This window comes from Salmo salar, chromosome 12 (genome assembly GCF_965601325.2).
Source record: "Salmo salar chromosome 12, fSalSal1, whole genome shotgun sequence".
Taxonomy (NCBI): Eukaryota; Metazoa; Chordata; class Actinopteri; order Salmoniformes; family Salmonidae; genus Salmo; species Salmo salar.
In genome coordinates, this window is record NC_138302.1 from 23,437,373 (window position 1) to 23,457,500 (window position 20,128).

Here is a 20,128-nt window from a genome sequence, read left to right on the forward strand (position 1 = left end):
TCCGACCATGCAGTAATATCTAACAAGTAATCTACCAATTCAACAGCAACTACCTTGTAAAGGAATTAATACGAATATGTACATAATATATAAATGAGTGATGGCCGAACGGCGTTGGCAAGATGTAATAGATGGTATGGAGTACAGTATATACATATGAGATGAGTATTGTAGGGTATGAAAACATATAAAGCGGCATTGTTTAAGGTGGCTAGTGATACATTACATCAGGATGGCATAGAGTACAGTATATACATATGAGATGAGTAATGTAGGTTATGAAAACATTATATAAAGTGGCATTGTTTAAAGTGGCTAGTGATGCATCTAATACATCAAGATGGCAAGATGCAGTAGATGGTATAGCGTACAGTATATATAAATATGAGATGAATAATGTAGGTTATGTAAACATTATCTAATATAAATAATATAAAGTGGCAAGTGATAAATTCATTACGTCAATTTTCCCATTATTAAAGTGACTTGAGTTGAGTCAGTATGTTGGCAGCAGCCACTCAATGTTAGTGATGGCTGGTTAACAGTATGATGGCCTTGAGATGGAAGCTGTTTTTCAGTCTCTCGGTCCCAGCTTTGATGCACCTGTACTGACCTCGCCTTCTGGATGGTAGCGGGGTGAACAGGCAGTGGCTCGGGTGGTTGCTGTCCTTGATGATCTTTTTGGCCTTCCTGTGACATCGGGTGGTGTAGGTATCCTGGAGGGCAGGTAGTTTGCCCCCGGTGATGTGTTGTGCAGACCGCACTACCTTCTGGAGAGCCTTCCGGTTATGGGCGGAGCAGCTGCCGTACCAGGCAGTGATACAGCCGACAGGATGCTCTCGATTGTGCATCTGTAAAAGTTTGAGTGTTTTTGGTGACAAGCCGAATTTCTTCAGCCTCCTGAGGTTGAAGAGGAGTTGTTGCGCCTTCTTTACCACGGTGTCTGTGTGGGTGGACCATTTCAGTTTGTCCGTGATGTGTACGCCGAGGAACTTGAATTGCTGTGATAGGAGAAAACTGAGGATGGATCAACATCATTGTAGTTACTCCACAATACTAACCTAATTGACAGAGTGAAAAGAAGGAAGCCTGTACAGAAACAAATATTTCAAAACATGCATCCTGTTAGCAACAAGGCACTAAAGTAATACTGCAAAATATTTGGCAAAGCAATTCACTTTTTGTCCTGAATACAATGTGTTGTTAAGTTTGGGACAAATCCAATGCAACACATTACTGAGTACCACTCCTCATATTTTCAAGCAAAGTGGTGGCTGCATCATGTTATTGGTATGCTTGTAATCGTTAAGGACTGGAGTTTTTCAGAATAAAAAATAAACGTAATGGAGCTAAGAACAGGCAAAACCCTAGAGGAAAACCTGGTTGTCTGCTTTCCACCAGGCACTGGGAGATAAATTCACCTTTCAGCAGGACAATAACCTAAAACACAAGGCCAACTCTACACTGGAGTTGCTTACCAAAAATATTGAATGTTCCTGAGTGTCGAAGTTACAGTTTTGACTTAAATCTACATGAAAAACCTGAAAATGGTTGTCTAGCAATGATCATCAACCAATTTCACAGAGCTTGTAGAATTTTGAAAAGAATAATGGGCAAATGTTGCACAATCCAGGTGTGGGAAGCCCTTAGCTGAGTCTTTCTGGGCAAGTCTCTGTTAATTACTGCTAAAGATGCTTCTACAAATGATTGACTCATGAGTGTAAATACTTATGTAAATTAGATTTCTGTATTTCATTTTCAATAAATTCTTCAATTTTGTCATTATGGGTATTGTGTGTAGATGGGTGAGAAAATTAAGCAATTTAATACTTTTGATTCGGGCTGTAAAATAAAATGTGGAATAAGTCAAGCGGTATGAAGACTTTCGGAAGGCACTGTAACCCAGAGAATGGACGGAGGCCTGACCATCTCCTCCACTCAAATATGTACTAATGTTAGACCAAAGTGGGCGAGAAGCGACGCTAAGTTATTTTGGGCAGGTATGCGGTGTCTGGTTAAGGGGATGGCTGAGGCGAGGCCAACCGTTAGAATGTGGCTAAGTCGCGTTTTAATGGAGAGCTTAGGGATAGACTGCACTAAGGAGACCTCAATATCGCTCCAGAGTAGAAGATTTAACTATCTTGATCTTATGGTTGTGGTCAAATACACAAATAGATCCTGTATCAGGCTAACATTTTCATATAGATAGATCCTGCATCAGGCTAACGTTTTCATATAGATAGATCTGGTATCAGGCTAACATTTTCATATAGATAGATCTGGTATCAGGCTGACGTTTTCATATAGATAGATCCGGTATCAGGCTAACGTTTTCATATAGATAGATCCGGTATCAGGCTAACGTTTTCATATAGATAGATCTGGTATCAGGCTAACATTTTTCATATAGATAGATCTGGTATCAGGCTAACGTTTTCCTATAGATAGATCCGGTATCAGGCTAACGTTTTCATATAGATAGATCTGGTATCAGGCTAACGTTTTCATATAGATAGATCTGGTATCAGGCTAACATTTTCATATAGATAGATCTGGTATCAGGCTAACGTTTTCATATAGATAGATCTGGTATCAGGCTAACGTTTTCATATAGATAGATCTGGTATCAGGCTAACGTTTTCATATAGATAGATCTGGTATCAGGCTAACGTTTTCATATAGATAGATCTGGTATCAGGCTGACGTTTTCATATAGATAGATCTGGTATCAGGCTGACGTTTTCATATAGATAGATCTGGTATCAGGCTAACATTTTCATCGCATTAGGTCTCCCTTTTCTAAAGCAACTTTCAGTCGTTCCCAGCACAAAGTTTTCATGAAAATAACCGGTTTGTTTTGGCCTATGGAAGATTGATTCTCTAGTCCTGGCTTTGTTTGACAAACACTAAGCAACTCAGACCACAAGTTGCAGGATGGAGGGAATCCCTATACCACTGATTGACAGTTGGCTTGGCGGGGTGTGTGTGGGTGTGTGTTTTCCTTTCCTCCCTTAGCTTGAATAATTTATATGGAATTGATTTAAACTCATCTGATAAGTACCTCTTAGCTTGTTCAGCAGGACACTTGGCATTGGACGGTTCGTGGAAAAGTGGACACAACGTTTATGTTTTACTTCCTATAATTATTGTCTGCCGTTTTATTTACCTCAGTCAGCACTGTACTAAAGCCTTCATCTCCCAAAAGCGACGGATGGAAGGATGGATGCTGTGAGCGATTGAAAATATTTTGAGACCACAGAAGAGGAGAGGAAGATTGTTTCTTCACAGTCATTTACTGTATATCATCTTAAAGCCACAGTCCTGAGACTGTGTTTCACCTCAACGTAAAACAACAACCTTTTATTTTGGGTCAGGATGGACTAAGACAGTTGTTGCTCTACTAAACTCATGAGGCATGTATAAGTCATTCTTTCAGGATATTCTATTTAAGAATCAATGAGTATATCATTAATTGAAATGACCATTGAACAGGCAGAAAAATCCCAGATTGTCCCTTTTAACACACAAGCTGTATACACTGCAATCGTCCTCCCTCACAGTGCACTGCACATGAGCGCACTAATAGGCTACTTAGGCTACAGGCGTATGGGATAACTATCTGTCTCGATGCTATGTGGACATTGTATGACGGTTTAAATGTCAAGCTGTTTCCTTTTCAATTCCCTTTGAATGGCCTTCTGGGAAATCTCCAGGAGGTTTCTTGGAACTGCAACGTGTGCGACCGGGCCTCATAAAAACAAGTTAGCATGGAGAGGGTAAGGAGGCTGTCACTCAGATGTGTGTTGTTATGTAGGTCTTAAAGGGCCATTAAGCAGTTGCTATATCCATTTTGGGGGGACTTATATAAATGTATGATAGTGAGCTCCAAAAGTATTGGGAAAATGACAAATGTTTGGACTCTGTACTCCAGCACTTTGGATTTGAAATGACACAATGACTATGAGGTCAAAGTGCAGACTGTCAGCTTTCATTTGAGGGTATTTTCATCCATATTGGGTAAACCGTCTAGAGATTACAGCACTTTTTGTACGTTGTCCCCCCGTTTTAGGGGGCCAAAAGTATTGGACAAATTCACCTATGTGTATTAAAGTTGTAAGAAAATGTAGTATTTGGTCCGATATTCATAGCATGCAATGACTACATCAAGATTGTGACACGTGCTGTTTGTTTTGGTTGTGTTCCAGATTATTTTGTGCCCAATAGAACTGAATGGTAAATCATGTATTGTGTCATTTTGGAGTCACTTTTATTGTAAATAAGAATAGAATCTTTCTAAACACTTCTACATTAATGTGGATGTTACCATGATTACAGATAATAATCCTGAATGAATCGTGAATAATGAAGGAGGAAGTTACAGAGGCATAAATGTCATACCCCCCCCCCCCCCCACCAAAATCCTAACCTCTGTTATTGTAATAGGGAGGTTGACTTGGGGGACGATCGGTAAACATGGTAGCATCCACATCAACGTAGAAGTGTTTAGAAACATACCATCACAACCCAAAATATAAGCTTGCTTTACTCAAAAGTTAGTAAACAAAGAAAACGTAAACAAACACTATATAGCCTCAACATGGTTACAACTATGATGATGATATCATGGACGGTAAGTCCTTGCAGCCATAGCTCTGCCTATGAATTTGAGAAGGGTTCCATTTCTCCAGCATCATCCCTCAGCTTTTTACAGAAATGGGGGCGGGGAATTTGCTTTGTTATTGTTTCTACTGCTGATTGCCGCTTTTAAGGGCTGATCAGAGTCCAAAAGGTGGACGCGTCCACACAGCAGTGTTCTAGAATATTGAATCGTTGGCTTTCATACTTGTTGAATTCTCAGCGCTGCTCAAGCAATTTCTCCAGCTGTCAACACGTTGAAATGAATAGGGGACGTGCTGGATACGTGTTGGTTGGGGATGTTGGGGAGGTGCGTCCCCCGCGGACGGTGGTCTCAGAGCCGCATGGGAGAGTGGCTCTGCGTCTGTGAATTACGATTTAGTGCATGTGTTGTAGCAGTCTTCTGATCAGTAGGCCTAGATAATGAGAGAGTTTCATGGGCGCGTCATGAAAGGAATACGTTTTGAAAGTAGTATGATAGTCTATCCCATAGATTGTCCTGTTGAACTTTTGTGTCACTGCTAGCTCAGTGTGAAGTCAGCTAGTCCGCCATTCTCCTGATAATGTCATGTCGTTCCCGTTGCCTCCTTTTTGTCCCGCCGCGGTTAACAAATTGACCTGACTACAGCTGTTTGACAACACTAAAGAGATATTAACTAACCACAACTCACTCATCATTTCACTCTGCATCAATCCACTTGTGATTTTGGGGCAAGTGTCTTGTGATTATGTAGATAAGATCAATTTGTCTGTGGACTCTTCTCTCCCCTTTTTCTCTGTTGTATTCACTGACATACTGTCCCTCAACAATTGTACAGGCAATTAACATTGGCTAATAGCATTTCTTGGCTTCTGTTAAAAATGGCAAAGCGTTGACTATATCTAAGCACGTTCATCCTCGAGGGAGAAGTGTTTGCAAGCTAATTCCCGAGGGTCCATGGCTTACTCATGCTTGGTCTGGAAGTGTCCCAAATGGCACCCTGTTCCCTATAGAGTGCACTACTTTTGACCAGAGCCCACAGCACTTTACAGGGAATTGGGTGCCGTTTCAGATGCAGAATACTGCTGATTAAGTGTTTTGGGTCCTTCACTGGAACGTTCTTTTGTCAGGGGAAGATTCCTTCGCTCATGAGAATGCTACTTGAACCTCAGTCAAGGAAAGTAGTGAATGTTTATAAGGGGAGAGACGGGGGTTTCAGGGAGGGTTAGAGGGGTGGGGTAAGGGAGGGGTCCTCGATTGTCCGCGCTGTTGAAAGCAGCTGTGTGTCTTTTGTGCACGGCCACTGCTTCATTGTTCAAACCTGCCAACCCAGAGGGAGCGATGAGGGAGCGATGAGGGAGGGAGGGAAAGGGAGAGAGTCCAACAACTGAAAGGGGAGCAAACGTTTTTAAAGTGAAGAAATAATGCCCTCCCTTTCTACCACAACAATAAGACTATACGAAGACATTTGAAAAAGGAGAGAGAGGGAGAGAGAACTCTGTGTGCTCTTGCCTTGAGAGAATTCAAATCTGTGTCTCTCACCCCTCTTCCCCCCCTCCATTCAAAAGCCTTCCTTGTCCCTGCAAGCTGCTTTCCCTCGTAGCCCTGAAGAGAGAGCCTAAGTTTTGTTCGATCGTTTTCCCCCTCTGCACGGAATAAGATAAGGGAAGAGCCTGGTTAGAAAGAAAAAGAGAGGAAACGGGAGAACGAACGAGTGCAGCCAATCAATGCAGCAACAGTTCCTCTGTTCTGCACACTGCAAACTCACTGTCACAATGGGAGAGGCGTGAGTTGGGGAGAGAGGGAGAGGAAGGTGCGGAAGGAGGAGAGTAATAGTGGACTGCAGGGGGATCCTGACTCATTCACTCTGAAAGGAAGGAAGGAAAGGATTTGCTGCTAATCTTTCCCATCGACTGTCTGTCTCAGGTCAGTAGTACTGTACTATACTTATACATTCTGTGTGTGTGTGTGTGTGTCTCAGGTCAGTAGTACTGTACTATACTTATACATTCTGTGTGTGTATTCCTCTCTGGTTTCTGTGTGTGTATTCCTCTCTGGTTTCTGTGTGTGTATTCCTCTCTGGTTTCTGTGTGTGTATTCTCAGTCAGACAGGCGATAACAACAGCTACACCACTAGTATGTGCCAACAGGAGTGTTCACAGCTCACTGCAGATAGTTTATGGTGGTAAATAGTTACCACAGACACAAAGTCATAATGCTATCTAAACCCCGCCTATTTCTACAATTTATTTTCTTAAAATATGATTTTAAATCTAACATTAACCCTAACCTTAACCACACTGCTAAAATTATGCCTAACCTTAATCTTAAATTAAGACCAAAAGCTAATTCTTGTTTTCATGAATTTTTCCGATAATACAGTTACTAAGCCAGATAGTGTAGGGATGGTTGCTACGCCAGATAGTGTGGTTGGTTGGAAAGCTTTGATCTGTGCAGTTCAGTGAATCAGATGAAAGAGGGTTTCCTAGTAACAGTTTTCAAATCTGAAATCAGTCAGTGGTGTGTAGGTGCCTGTAAGCTGATGTAGACATTCATCTGGGGCATTGAGCAGGACTGGCTTTTGTCTGTTGTTGTTGGGATGTTATCCAATGTATAAAAAGCTCATATATAGGGAGATTATAGGAACACTTTGTATTCCCCCCTAAAGAGCAATTACCTTCACAAACACAGTGAAGAATAGACCTGGGAATGAGGTTGATGGGTCTGTTTACAACAGAGGTGCCGCCCATCCTCAAGTGTCAACGTGCTTAGTGTGTGTGTGGGTGTGGCCTTGCGGGTAGCTTTGGAGTGTGTGTAAACATCTATGCCAGATTATTAACACCACATATCTATCTGACCTGCATGGCAGAGTTATGCACTAAAGTTGTATCGGTTTAAAAGGTCAAAGTACCAACAGTCTGTCCCAATACACTCACTTCGATCCCTTCCTAAGACACTCTCACACACACACAGAGTCCAATGGCGGTGAGCTTTACACCACTCCAGCCGACGCTTGTCATTGTGCATTGTGCTGCTCGGGCCATGGAAACCCAAAGAAACAGTTATTGTGCTGACGTTGATTCCAGAGGCAGTTTGGAACTCGGTAGTGAGTGTTGTAACCGAGGACAGACAATTTGTGTGGCCTACCACTTCGCGGCTGAGCCGTTGTTGCTCCTAGACGTTTCCACTTCACAATAACAGCACTTAAGGTTGACCGGGGCAGCTCTAGCAGGGCAGAAATTTGATGAAGTGACTTGTTGGAAAGGTGGCATCCTATGACGGTGCCACGTTGAAAGTCACTGAGCTCTTCAGTAAGGCAATTCTACTCCCAGTGTTTGTCTATGGAGATTGCATGGCGGTGTGCTTAATTTTATACACCTGTCAGCGACGGGTGTGGCTGAACTAACCGAATCCACTACTTTGAAGAGGTGTTAACGTGTACTATTTGGGGTTATTATGATGGGAATTATTTCAACTGATTTGAGAGGCATGGTCACTTGTTTCGGTGGTAGTAATGAGGTAGATAACTGGAGAGTTGCTGTGTTGAATGATTTATTAATGTCATTATATCCTTATTAAGAGGAGAGGTAGCACTCCGTGTCCGAGACATTGTGAGGCATATATAGATTTTGTTCAAGGTCCAAGAGGACAGAAATAGTTTGATTGTCAGTGCGACTGTGATCTTTTGACAAGCCTATCAAGACTGAGACTCCATAACAGACAGGCTGTCAAGAGGAATCAGGTGTTCTTGTCAAGTCCCTCGATGTCTCGTCTGAAATGACTGAGTTTGATTGGTTTGTTTCTCTCTGAGACACCTGCACTTCATGACAGTCTTCAGGGCAGAGCACACACACACACTCACACACGTGTACACAGACATACACCGATCGCTGCCCACCCTTTCCTTCAACCCTGCACTCACCACTTGAATGAAAGTGTAGTAGTATACCAGAATAGAATATACAGTGGCTTGCGAAAGTATTCACCCCCTTGGCATTTTTCCTATTTTGTTGCCTTACAACCTGGAATTAAACATTATTTTGGGGGGGTTTGTATCATTTGATTTACACAACATGCCTACCACTTTGAAGATTCAAAATAATTTTTCTGAAACGAGCAAGAAGAAGAAGAAGAAAAAAAAACAGAACTTGAGCGTACATAACTATTCACCCCCCCCAAAAGTCAGTACTTTGTAGAGCCACCTTTTGCAGCAATTACAGCTGCAAGTCTCTTGGGATATGTCTCTATAAGCTTGGCACATCTAGCCACTTGGATTTTTGCCCATTCTTCAAGGCAAATCTGCTCCAGCTCCTTCAAGTTGGATGGGTTCCGCTGGTGTACAGCAATCTTTAAGTCATACCACAGATTCTCAATTGGATTGAGGTCTGGACTTTGACTAGGCCATTCCAAGACATTTAAATGTTTCCCCATAAACCACTTGAGTGTGTTTGTAGCTGTATGCTTAGGATAATTGTCCTGCTGGAAAGTGAACCTCCGTCCCAGTCTCAAATCTCTGGAAGACTGAAACAGGTTTCCCTCAAGAATTTCCCTGTATTTAGCACCATCCTTCAATTCTGACCAGTTTCCCAGTCCCTGCCAATGAAAAACATCCCCACAGCATGATGCTGCCACCACCATGCTTCACTGTGGGGATGGTGTTCTCAGGGTGATGAGAGGTGTTGGGTTTGCGCCAGACATAGTTTTTGGCCATCAAGATAAAGGCTCAATTTTAGTCTCATCTGACCAGAGTACCTTCTTCCATATGTTTGGGGAGTCTCCCACATGCCTTTTGGATAACACTTTAAGCAATGGCTTTTTTCTGGCCTTCTCTAAAGCCCAGCTCTGTGGAGTGTACGGCTTAAAGTGGTCCTATGAACAGATACTCCAATCTCAGCTGTGGAGCTTCGCAAGCCCTTCAGGGTTATCTTTGGTCTCTTTGTTGTCTCTCTGATTAATACCCTCCTTGCCTGGTCTGTGAGTTTTGGTGGGCTGCCCTCTCTTGGCAGGTTTGTTGTGGTCCCATATTCTTTCCATTTTTTTAATAATGGATTTAATGGAGCTCCGTGGGATATTCAAAGTTTCTGATATTTTTATATAACCCAACCCTGATCTGTACTTCTCCACAACTTTGTCCCTGACCTGTTTGGAGAGCTCCTTGGTCTTCATGGTGCCGTTTGCTTGGTGGTGCCCCTTGCTTAGTGGTGTTGCGGACTCTGGGGCCTTTCAGAACAGTTTAGTGTGTGTGTGTATATATATGCTGAGATCATGTGACAGATCATGTGACACTTAGATTGCACACAGGTGGACTTTATTTAACAAATTATGTGACTTCTGAAGGTAATTGGTTGCACCAGATCTTATTTAGGGGCTTCATAGCAAAGGGGTGAATACATATGCACGCACCACTTTTCCGTTTTCCGTTTCCGTTGTTTTTTAATTAAAAAAAATAATAATTAAACAAGTTATATTTTCTTTTTTCATTTCACTTTGTCAATTTTGTGTCACCAAATACCATGTCCATTACATTAAATCCAAATAAAAATGTATTTAAATTACAGGTTGTAATGCAACAGAATAGGAAAAATGCCAAAGGGGATGAATACTTTTGCAAGGCACTGTAAGTAAGCCTATTTTATCCACTAGCAGAGGTAAGCAGTCGCCAAACATCATCTCTCGATACATCGCTTCCATCTATGCCAGTACAGTACAGGCAGTGACTCTGTCCTTGACAAAGGCAGGTCTGAATAGATTCTTCACATTTTAGTTACAGTTCAGGCTCCATAGTACAGCTCTAATCAATAGTTAATAATGGGCAGTTTTGGGATTTAGAGATCACAGTGGTGTTGTAAAGCAGGTTTTTGTCGACCCGGTGAAAGATGTGTTTGGAGTCATGAGAGGTAAAGTGAGTCAAGAGGACACCCGAGACTCTGTTTACAGTTGGTGTGATTGTGAGGTCTACATGTCCCTCGGTCATCAGCTCAATGCCAATGCTGCTATTTATGAGAAGAGTCCCCTTAATAACCCAACCAGGACGGCGGAGAGAAGCTACACTATGTAAGGATTCTGATGTACAGCTAGTGGATATGAAGCGTGTGTTGGATCTGAACCATAGCTCTGTGAGGAAAAACAGCTGACAAATGGACCTTGGCTTGACCAGAACAGTCTACAAAAGGGTTGAACAGAGTTCATTCTGGGACTTCCACCTGTGAGGCGGGGTGCGGTCGGTAGACTTGCGGTTAAGGTCACTCAGGATTAGCCGGGGGTCAGAGGGAAAATTAACCTTGGTTTCCGCCCCTACCAGGAGACTGTAACAAAAACAGCCAGTCCGGTCCAGACCAGCCAGGCACACCCACTCCTGTGTGTAAATCTAACTGACATCTCACTGAGAGGAGAGAGAGCAAAACCCCTGTTGACTGCATCAGAACCAGACCTGGGTCCAACCAGTATATACTCTATACTTTGAGAATTTTCTTTAGCCTGACCTGAAGTGCCAAAGGGGTGGGTTTTCAAATCAAATTGTATTTGTCACATGCGCCGAATACAACAGGTGTAGACCTTACACTGAAATGCTTACTTACAAGCCCTTAACCAACAATGCAGTTCAAGAAAGAGTTAATAAAATATTGACTAAATAAACAAAAGTTTAAAAAAAAGTAACCAATAAAATAACGTGGGGCTCTTCCATTGGTTCAAGTGCGCCAGGCAAGCTCAATCAAAACCCTGCCAAAGTACTTGAAAGCGAACAAATGCCATTTAAATCCAGATCAGTGAAGGGCTTTCTGCCAAAGAGAAGCTGTTCCTCCTCCCATCTCAAGCTTCTGACATGGGAACAGTCCGAGATTCCCAGAAACATCTGTAAAAAAGGGAACTACCTGTGAGTGAATCAGTCTACGACGTCAACGGAGGAGTATGTCTGACATCAATGAAGGGGGAAATAGAGGATTCGTTTACCAGTCTCAATGGGGACATCGGCTAGCTAATGCACGCGCTCACGCACACACACCAGGGATATCAGACTTGTAACTAAATCCATTTACTGGCATCAACATCACCATAGCCACTCACAGCTTTATCATCAAGAATCCACTGTATTAATAACATGTTCCTATACCCACATAACTTTCCACTGTATTAATAACATGTTCCTATACCCACATAACTTTCCACTGTATTAATAACATGTTCCCATACCCACATAACTTTCCACTGTATTAATAACATATTCCTATACCCACATAACTTTCCACTGTATTAATAACATGTTCCTATACCCACATAACTTTCCACTGTATTAATAACATGTTCCTATACCCACATAACTTTCCAGTGAACAAATATGAGTTACAAGTTGGAATGTGATCCATATCAGGTGTTCTTTTATCCCGGCCCAAAAACATGTCACCTGTCCAATTGTCTCAGCTCACTCTTTAGCCTCTCTGGGCGGATGGAGGGCTCTGGCTGCCCAAATACATGTGGGTTAGTTTAGTGTAGAACTGCTAAATACTCAATTGAAAATGTGCAGAAAAACGTTGGGGCTTTGGCCGTCCGGATCTTGACGTAACTTCGCCCTCCCTTTCTCTCCATGCTTCCCCAAAACAAACCGTTTACACTATGGAGTTGATAACTTTACATACAAAGAAACACACACACACACACACACACTGTATATTGTGGTGTGTGGTTCGTTTTTTCTCGACAGCAAAATGAAGTACTGCTGACATGGACAGCTGGTAGCCGTGTGGTTGAGTGACATAATCACAGACCAGCCAGCCAGCTGATTTAACACACACATACACACACACACACACACATACAGCGGTACTGTTACATATACCTGGGTGATTCATAACATTAGGGTGGAAGAGTATCACCCTTCTCTGGACCTATAAGCCACCCCTTTCCCTCACTCAATCCCTGTCACACACACACCCACACACACATACACACCCCCACACACATACATACACACACACACACGCCCACTCCTCTACTCCCTAAAGTAGAAACATAAGGACAGGAAGTTGAAGGGACATTCAGAGCCACCAGGGAGAGATACTAGCAGCACAATACTTCACTATCAAAGAACACAATGTTCCCTTCTCTCTGACTCCGAGTCTATACATGGGGTTGATGGGGTCAGTGGGTCTCTCCCTGAGTCTATACATGGGGGTTGATGGGGTCAGTGGGTCTCTCCCTGAGTCTATACATGGGGGTTGATGGGGTCAGTGGGTCTCTCCCTGAGTCTATACATGGGGGTTGAAGGGGTCAGTGACTCTCTCCCTGAGTCTATACATGGGGTTGATGGGGTCAGTGACTCTCTCCCTGAGTCTATACATGGGGGTTGATGGGGTCAGTGACTCTCTCCCTGAGTCTATACATGAGGGTTGATGGGGTCAATGAGTCTCTCCCTGAGTCTATACATGGGGTTGATTGGGTCAGTGACTCTCTCCCTGAGTCTATACATGGGGTTGATGGGGTCAGTGACTCTCTCCCTGAGTCTATACATGGGGTTGATGGGGTCAGTGACTCTCTCCCTGAGTCTATACATGGGGTTGATGGGGTCAGTGACTCTCTCCCTGAGTCTATACATGGGGTTGATGGGGTCAGTGACTCTCTCCCTGAGTCTATACATGGGGGTTGATGGGGTCAGTGACTCTCTCCCTGAGTCTATACATGGGGTTGATGGGGTCAGTGACTCTCTCCCTGAGTCTATACATGGGGTTGATGGGGTCAGTGACTCTCTCCCTGAGTCTATACATGGGGGTTGATGGGGTCAGTGAGTATTTTGTCATGATTTACATTTTAAAGCATTATTCAATTACTAAACTTCATGCCCCCACAGTGGGTTGCAAGAAGTTACACATTCTATACATTTGCAGACCTGGCCGTGTGGTGCCAGGACAACAACCTCTCCCTCAACGTGATCAAGACAAAGGAGATGATTGCGGACTAGAGGAAAAAGAGGGCCGAGCACGCCCCCATTCTCATCGACGAGGCTGCAGTGGAGCAGGTTGAGAGCTTCAAGTTCCTTGTTGTCCACATCACCAACAAACTAACATGGTCCAAACACACCAAGACGGTCGTGAAGAGGGCACAACAAAACCTATTCCCCCTCAGGAGACTGAAAAGATTTGGCATGGGTCCTCAGATCCTCAAAAGGTTTTACAGCTGCACCATCGAGAGCATCCTGACGGGTTGCATCACTGCTTGGTATGGCAACTGCTCGGCCTTGGGCCGCAAGGCACGAACGACCCAATATGCTGGGGCCAAGCTTCCTGCCATCCAGGACCTCTATACAAGGCGGTGTCAGAGGAAGGTCCTAAAAATCTATGACTGGGGTGACTCCATTCACCCCAGTCATAGATGTTCTCTCTGCTACCGCACGGCAAGCGGTACCGGAGCGCCATGTCTAGGTCCAAGAGGCTTCTAAACAGCTTCTACCCCCACGCCATAAGACTCCTGAACATCTAGTCAAATGGCTATCCAAACTATTTGTAGTGCCCCCCCACTCTCATCCCCTCTTTACACCACTGCTACTCTCTGTTGTCATCTATGCATAGTAACTTTAATAATTCTACCAACATGTACATACTACCTCAACTAACCAGTACCCCGGCACCGGTACTCCCTGTATATAGCCTCGCTATTGTTATTTTACTGCTGCTCTTTAATTACTTGTTACTTTTATCTCTTATTCTTATCTGTATTTGTTTTTGAAACTGCATTGTTGGTTTGGGGCTTGTAAGTAAGCATTTCACTGTAAGGTCTACACCTGTTGTATGCGGCGCATGTGACTAATACAACTTGATTTGATTTTATGCATCCTATGACCTATGGTAGTTGGCCATCCTGAGAGAGACACGAGTATCTTAAAACAGTATCACATCCTTCACTCATGGGCACAGTTTGTGGGGAATTTGAGTTAGATACTACTGTAAAATCAGGGAGAGATTGACGGCAACTGCAAATCTCTCAGCTTGAGGCGATAATGTAACTATTCTCTTCAAGCACAATATTCAGAACTCATGCCCCAAAACCATGAGAACTGCCAAGAATAGCAAAAATGAAGCCCAAACAACCTGTGGCAAGGTCCTTTTTTATTGCTTTTCAAGGGACCAGCTTAAACAAATATTTTAGAAAATCTCAGAGTAAATTTGTTTGAAAGGATTGCATTAGCGATGCCGTCACTGTGGCAGCGAACGCCATGGAAACAGGATACGTATGACTGATTTACGATTGGCATAGAGACAGAGCAGGCGACCAATCCGCATTTTTCTGAGTCCAAATAACACCACGTAATCTAGCCAAACAAGACATTGAGCTAAAAGTATAAATTATACTACAAGCTTTTCAACAGTGGCCACTTTTCAACACTATCAGACGAATCATGTCTGAGCTGAGTTTGTATTAGAGTTGGGCCATATGGACAACAATCCATATTGCGGTAAATTGCCTGAACTGATGCGATAACAATAAAGTTCATAACATGAATGTGCACCACAGTTTTTTGTTGTATTATTCTTTAAACTACTAACACTAGTTTGTAACCATCAATTGTCCCATTAACAATCACCTATATTAGCAAACGTATTACATTTCAAACTTTACATTTTAGTGTAGGCTACTTATCCTAATTATTAGCAAAATGCCTGGGATAAGTGATGGGTATGAGCGATGTCTGAAATGTTCCATTTAGCGCTCCAGCCTGTAGACTTGGCCACGGCTGGATGGATGTGCTGTTCTGCTGTGACGGAGACACAGTGGTTGTGGGAAGGAGACTAGATGGCCTCGTTGTTGATGAGCACCTACCCACTTTAGTTACAGTACATCGACAAGCCTGGAAGAACACGGGAGGTGGTGTGTGTGTGTGTGTGTGTGTGTGTGTGTGTGTGTGTGTGTGTGTGTGAGAGAGAGGTTGTGGAGTGGGTGGGCAGTGATGGGAGAGGATACGGAAGAAGGAGAAGGATATTACTTTACTCTGGTCCTGGCCTTGTGAGTTCCTGGATAACAATGGATATTCCATTTCCACATCTGTGCGCACACACACACACACACACACACACTGGGGACCTCTGGGAATCCAGAACCCAGACCCGTCATTTCTTTGGAGTCAGAAAATGATGACCTCACCAGGGCTTGGAGTGATGTTATGGTTTATATTGACTCTACCTCTCAGAGCTGGTGAACATATGCTGGGAATTACAAGGCCTACTAATTTCCTCCTCTTTTTCTCATTCTGAATCTCTCTGCCTCTTCTCTTTCTCTCTCTCTCTGCCTCTTTCTGCCTCTCACTACCTTTTTCTCTCTGTATCGCTTGTCTTCTCTCTCTCTCTTTCTCCCCCTTCTTGCTACCTCTCTGCTGCTCCCCTCGCTCTCTCTTTCACTCTTTCTCTCTCTCTCTCTTCCTCTACGAGACTTAACTAACACCTGGAACTCATGTATGATGTGTGAAGTCATACTGAGGTTTCTTCCCTTTATAAGTGGTTATGTGTGTTGTGCTGAGTGAGAAACCATATCAAGGGTCCCACGCCTCATATAATGGGAATCGCATCAGGGCAGAACCACACAGATCTCAATGCTGGAACTTTACTATTTGAATGAGGTTAAAATGGTTGAGAGTTCAGTCGTATGGATCTAGGAATGGGTAGGGAGTTTGAACAGGGATCAAGAATTTGATATCAACTACTAGGGAATCTTCTGTTGCTGTCGCCAACTCAACTCAAACCCTCAACCCATAACTTATGCTGGAGCTGCACATCTGCTGAGACTGCTGGAGAGATTGTCTCCCTGGGCTTGAGATGGTCCTGTTTTACCAGATCTTTGTTTGGAGTGTTTGGAGTGCTCCTGTTTTCATATCATATCTTTGAGGAAATGAAGATGAGGTATGTGGAAGAAAGAATGCAAGTGGCGTGAGAGATAGAAGGATGTGAGAGAGAGATTGAATGGATACAAGATGAAGAGATGGAAAGAGATGGAGGGGGACCTGAGGTGATATAAAACAAAGTCCTGACAGAGGGATACAGACTGATATAGAAGACATATTAAACTGAGACATGGATGGGAAGAGAAAGAGAGAGGATTCCAGAGTGATATTAAACACTGATGTCACTCAGAAAGCTATTGTGCAGATGAAGAAGGAGACAATGAAGATAGAGAGGTATATTGGATTGTAGGGCTGGGAATTGCCAGGGACTTCACGATACAATATAACCATGATATTTAGGCGCCGATACAATATTTATTGCGAATCTCACGATTCTATATGTATTTCGATTCTGTGATTTTATTGCGATTTCATGTTCCAAGCGTATTGCTCACAATATGTCTGCTGCATGAGAAACCGCAAAAATAATATTGCGATATTGTCGAAACAATATGATACGATATACTATCAGAAATAATATCCCGACATGTACACTACCGTTCAAAAGTTTGGGGTCACTTAGAAATGTCCTTGTTTTTGAAAGAAAATCACATTTTTGGTCCATTAAAATAACATCAAATTGATCAGAAATACAGTGTAGACATTATTAATGTCGTAAATTAATATTGTAGCTGGAAACGGCAGATTTTTTATGGATTATCTACATAGGCGTACAGAGGCCCATTATCAGCAACCATCACTCCTGTGTTCCAATAGCACGTTGTGTTAGCTAATCCAAGTTTATAATTCTAAAAGGCTAATTGATCATTAGAAAACCCTTTTGCAATTATGTTAGCACAACTGAAAACTGTTGTTCTGCTTAAAGAAGCAATAAAACTGGCCTTCTTTAGACTAGTTGAGTATCTGGAGCATCAGCGTTTGTGGGTTAGATTACAGGCTCAAAATAGCCAGAAACAAAGACCTTTCTTCTGAAACTCTTCAGGCTATTCTTGTTCTGATAAATGAAGGCTATTCCATGCGAGAAATTGCCAAGAAACTGAAGATCTCGTACAAGGCTGTGTACTACTCCCTTCCCTAACTAGAATAGAAAGAGGAGTGGGAAGTGCACAACTGAGCAAGATGACAAGTACATTAGTGTTAAGTTTGAGAAACAGACACCTCACAAGTCCTCAACTGGCAGCTTCATTAAATAGTACCCATAAAACACCAGTCTCAACATCAACAGTGAAGAGGCGACTCCGGGATGCTGGCCTTCTAGGCAGAGTTCCTCTGTCCAGTGTCTGTGTTCTTTTGCCCATCTTAACATTTTATTTTTATTGGCCAGTCTGAGATATGGCTTTTTCTTTCCAACTCTGCCTAGAAGGCCAGCATCCCCGGAGTCGCCTCTTCACTGTTGAATAGACTGAAGAGTTTCAGAAAAAAGTACTTTGTTTCTGGCCATTTTGAGCCTGTAATCGAACCCACAAATACTGATACTCAACTAGTCTAAAGAAGGACAGTTTTATTGCTTCTTTAATCAGGACAACAGTTTTCAGCTGTGCTAACATAATTGCAAAAGGGTTTTCTAAGCCTTTTAAAATGATAAACTTGGATTAGCTAACACAACGTGCCATTGGAACACAGGAGTGATGGTTGCTGATAATGGGCCTCTGTAGATATTCCATCAATAATCAGCCATTCCCAGCTACAATAGTCATTTACGACATTAACAATGTCTACACAGTATTTCTGATCAATTTGATGTTATTTTAATGGACGAAAAATGTGCTTTTATTTAAAAAACAAGGACATTTCTAAGTGACACCAACTTTTGAACGGTAGTGTAACTGTATAGATTTTCCCTCATCAGTATCGGGTTGATGTTAAACTATTGGATGAAGCCTTATCCCACTGATGCCTTATGACTCTCCTGTCCAACAGCATAGAGAGGGAGGAGAGAAAGTCATTTTTCATTCAGAGATTTGGATTAAGGCTGTTGTGGATTATAAACACTTTAAGCCTTTCCATAACACACGCACAGAGACACACACGGACTAAAACACGCACGTGCATACACATGCACATACACACACCGATAAGTTAGCAACCGAGCAACCGTCTGTTCTCGTCCACATGTTGAACTAAAAAATAAACTCCCGTCTAGAAGTAGTCGCTGGGTGGCAGCAAGCCAAACCACATCCAGAGTCTCAGTTGGCTTTAGCCCATCCATCCATCTTCTGCTGGGGACTTCAGGGGGAGTTGTGTAGGGTCACACCCTAAGGTCTGGCTCTTGTTCTGGGCCACAGCTCCCCAAGAAACCTGCCTCCTGGGTTCCAGGAGCGTGACAGCAGATGGGGTTTTGGAGAGGGAGTGTGTGGGTGGATGTGTCTGTGTGGGTGGATGTGTCTGGGTGGGTGGATGGATGGGTCTGGGTGGGTGGGTGGATGGATGGGTCTGGGTGGGTGGATGGATGGGTCTGGGTGGGTCTGGGTGGGTGGATGTGTCTGGGTGGGTGTGTGCACGTGCATGCCTGATGTATCAGTTTCCATTGTCAAAAGCTGGAGACGAGTCCCATAGTGCTAGTGAGGGAGGGAGGAGGGCTTGTAGGGAGGGGAAGAGAGAGAGGGGCTTGGAGGGAGGGAAGGGAAGAGCGAGAGTGATGCTTGGAGGGAGGGAGGGAGAGAGAGGAAGAGAGAGAGAGAGGGGCTTGGTATGTGTCGTTGGCCCGTGGTTGTTTTTCCTCCGTATTGTCATTTCCTCTGCAGCTTGAGTTGGAGCGCTCCGAACAGTCCGAAGGCTGCGAACGGGAACAAACAACACCACAGAGGAGCTGGGAAACCTAAACATTTATTCAGCGAACCTGATGGGTGTTCCCTCTTTTGTTGTCCCCTCTCTTCTGTAGCATCTGAGAGGGTTGTAATCTAAACATTTATCAGGAGAACCTGATGGTTCCTCTCTCTCCTCTCTGCACTGCAGGCATCTCTAAAGAGTAGGCTATATACTGTTGACGTTGTTATGAGTCAGTGCTTCCTCTATTAAAGAGCACAATGAAATGTTTCAGTGGGTCAACAGGTCTCAGATCAGAGGGTTCGGAGTTTTCGTTGGGGACATCCACCGTATAGATGTTTGTCTTTGGATTTACCTTTTCTGTTCAATTTCAAGTTTGGGCTGTGTGTAAATAAATACATGGGAAATCTTATTCACCAGAGAGCTTAAAGTTCATCCAGTTATATTGGGTTTTATTGGGTTATCACAGTAAGGTCTATTGGTTATTACATCTCTATGTCCCCGTCTTGTCTGGCACTAATGAGTGTATTCAACTGGTGTGTGTGTGACAGCAGTCACTCAAGCGATTCACTGCTCCCCATCAAACTTCAACAGAGCACTTAAAAAAGACTATCTTCTCTCAGGTCATGCCTATATCATGATGTACCTGTGTGTCTCACTTAGTTATGAGTCATCCCCAAGGGATTTGACCTTTGACCTGCTGTCTGGCCTGTCAGCAAAGCTCTCAAGCCCTTATAGCCCCTAATCTCCACTGCCTATAATCTCCCTAGACTAGAGCACTAACCCATAGCTCTCTAAAGACTGGAGCACTAACCCATAGCCCTCTAAAGACTGGAGCACTAACCCATAGCTCTCTAAAGACT

The 20,128-nt window shown here is 43.3% G+C and overlaps 1 protein-coding gene across 2 annotated transcripts in view; it reads left to right on the top strand.

Annotated features, from left to right (window-relative positions):
* Positions 1-20,128, top strand: part of LOC106590181 (gamma-adducin) — a 143,935-nt gene that overhangs the window by 44,684 nt on the left and 79,123 nt on the right. Inside the window, exon 1 of one of the 2 annotated variants that reach the window (XM_082958751.1) lies at positions 6,057-6,541. The exons of the other annotated variant lie outside the window; for it this stretch is intronic. The gene's annotated coding sequence lies outside the window, so the exon portion shown is untranslated. Of the gene's footprint in view, positions 1-6,056; positions 6,542-20,128 lie in introns of those variants that run through there. 2 annotated transcript variants of the gene reach the window in all.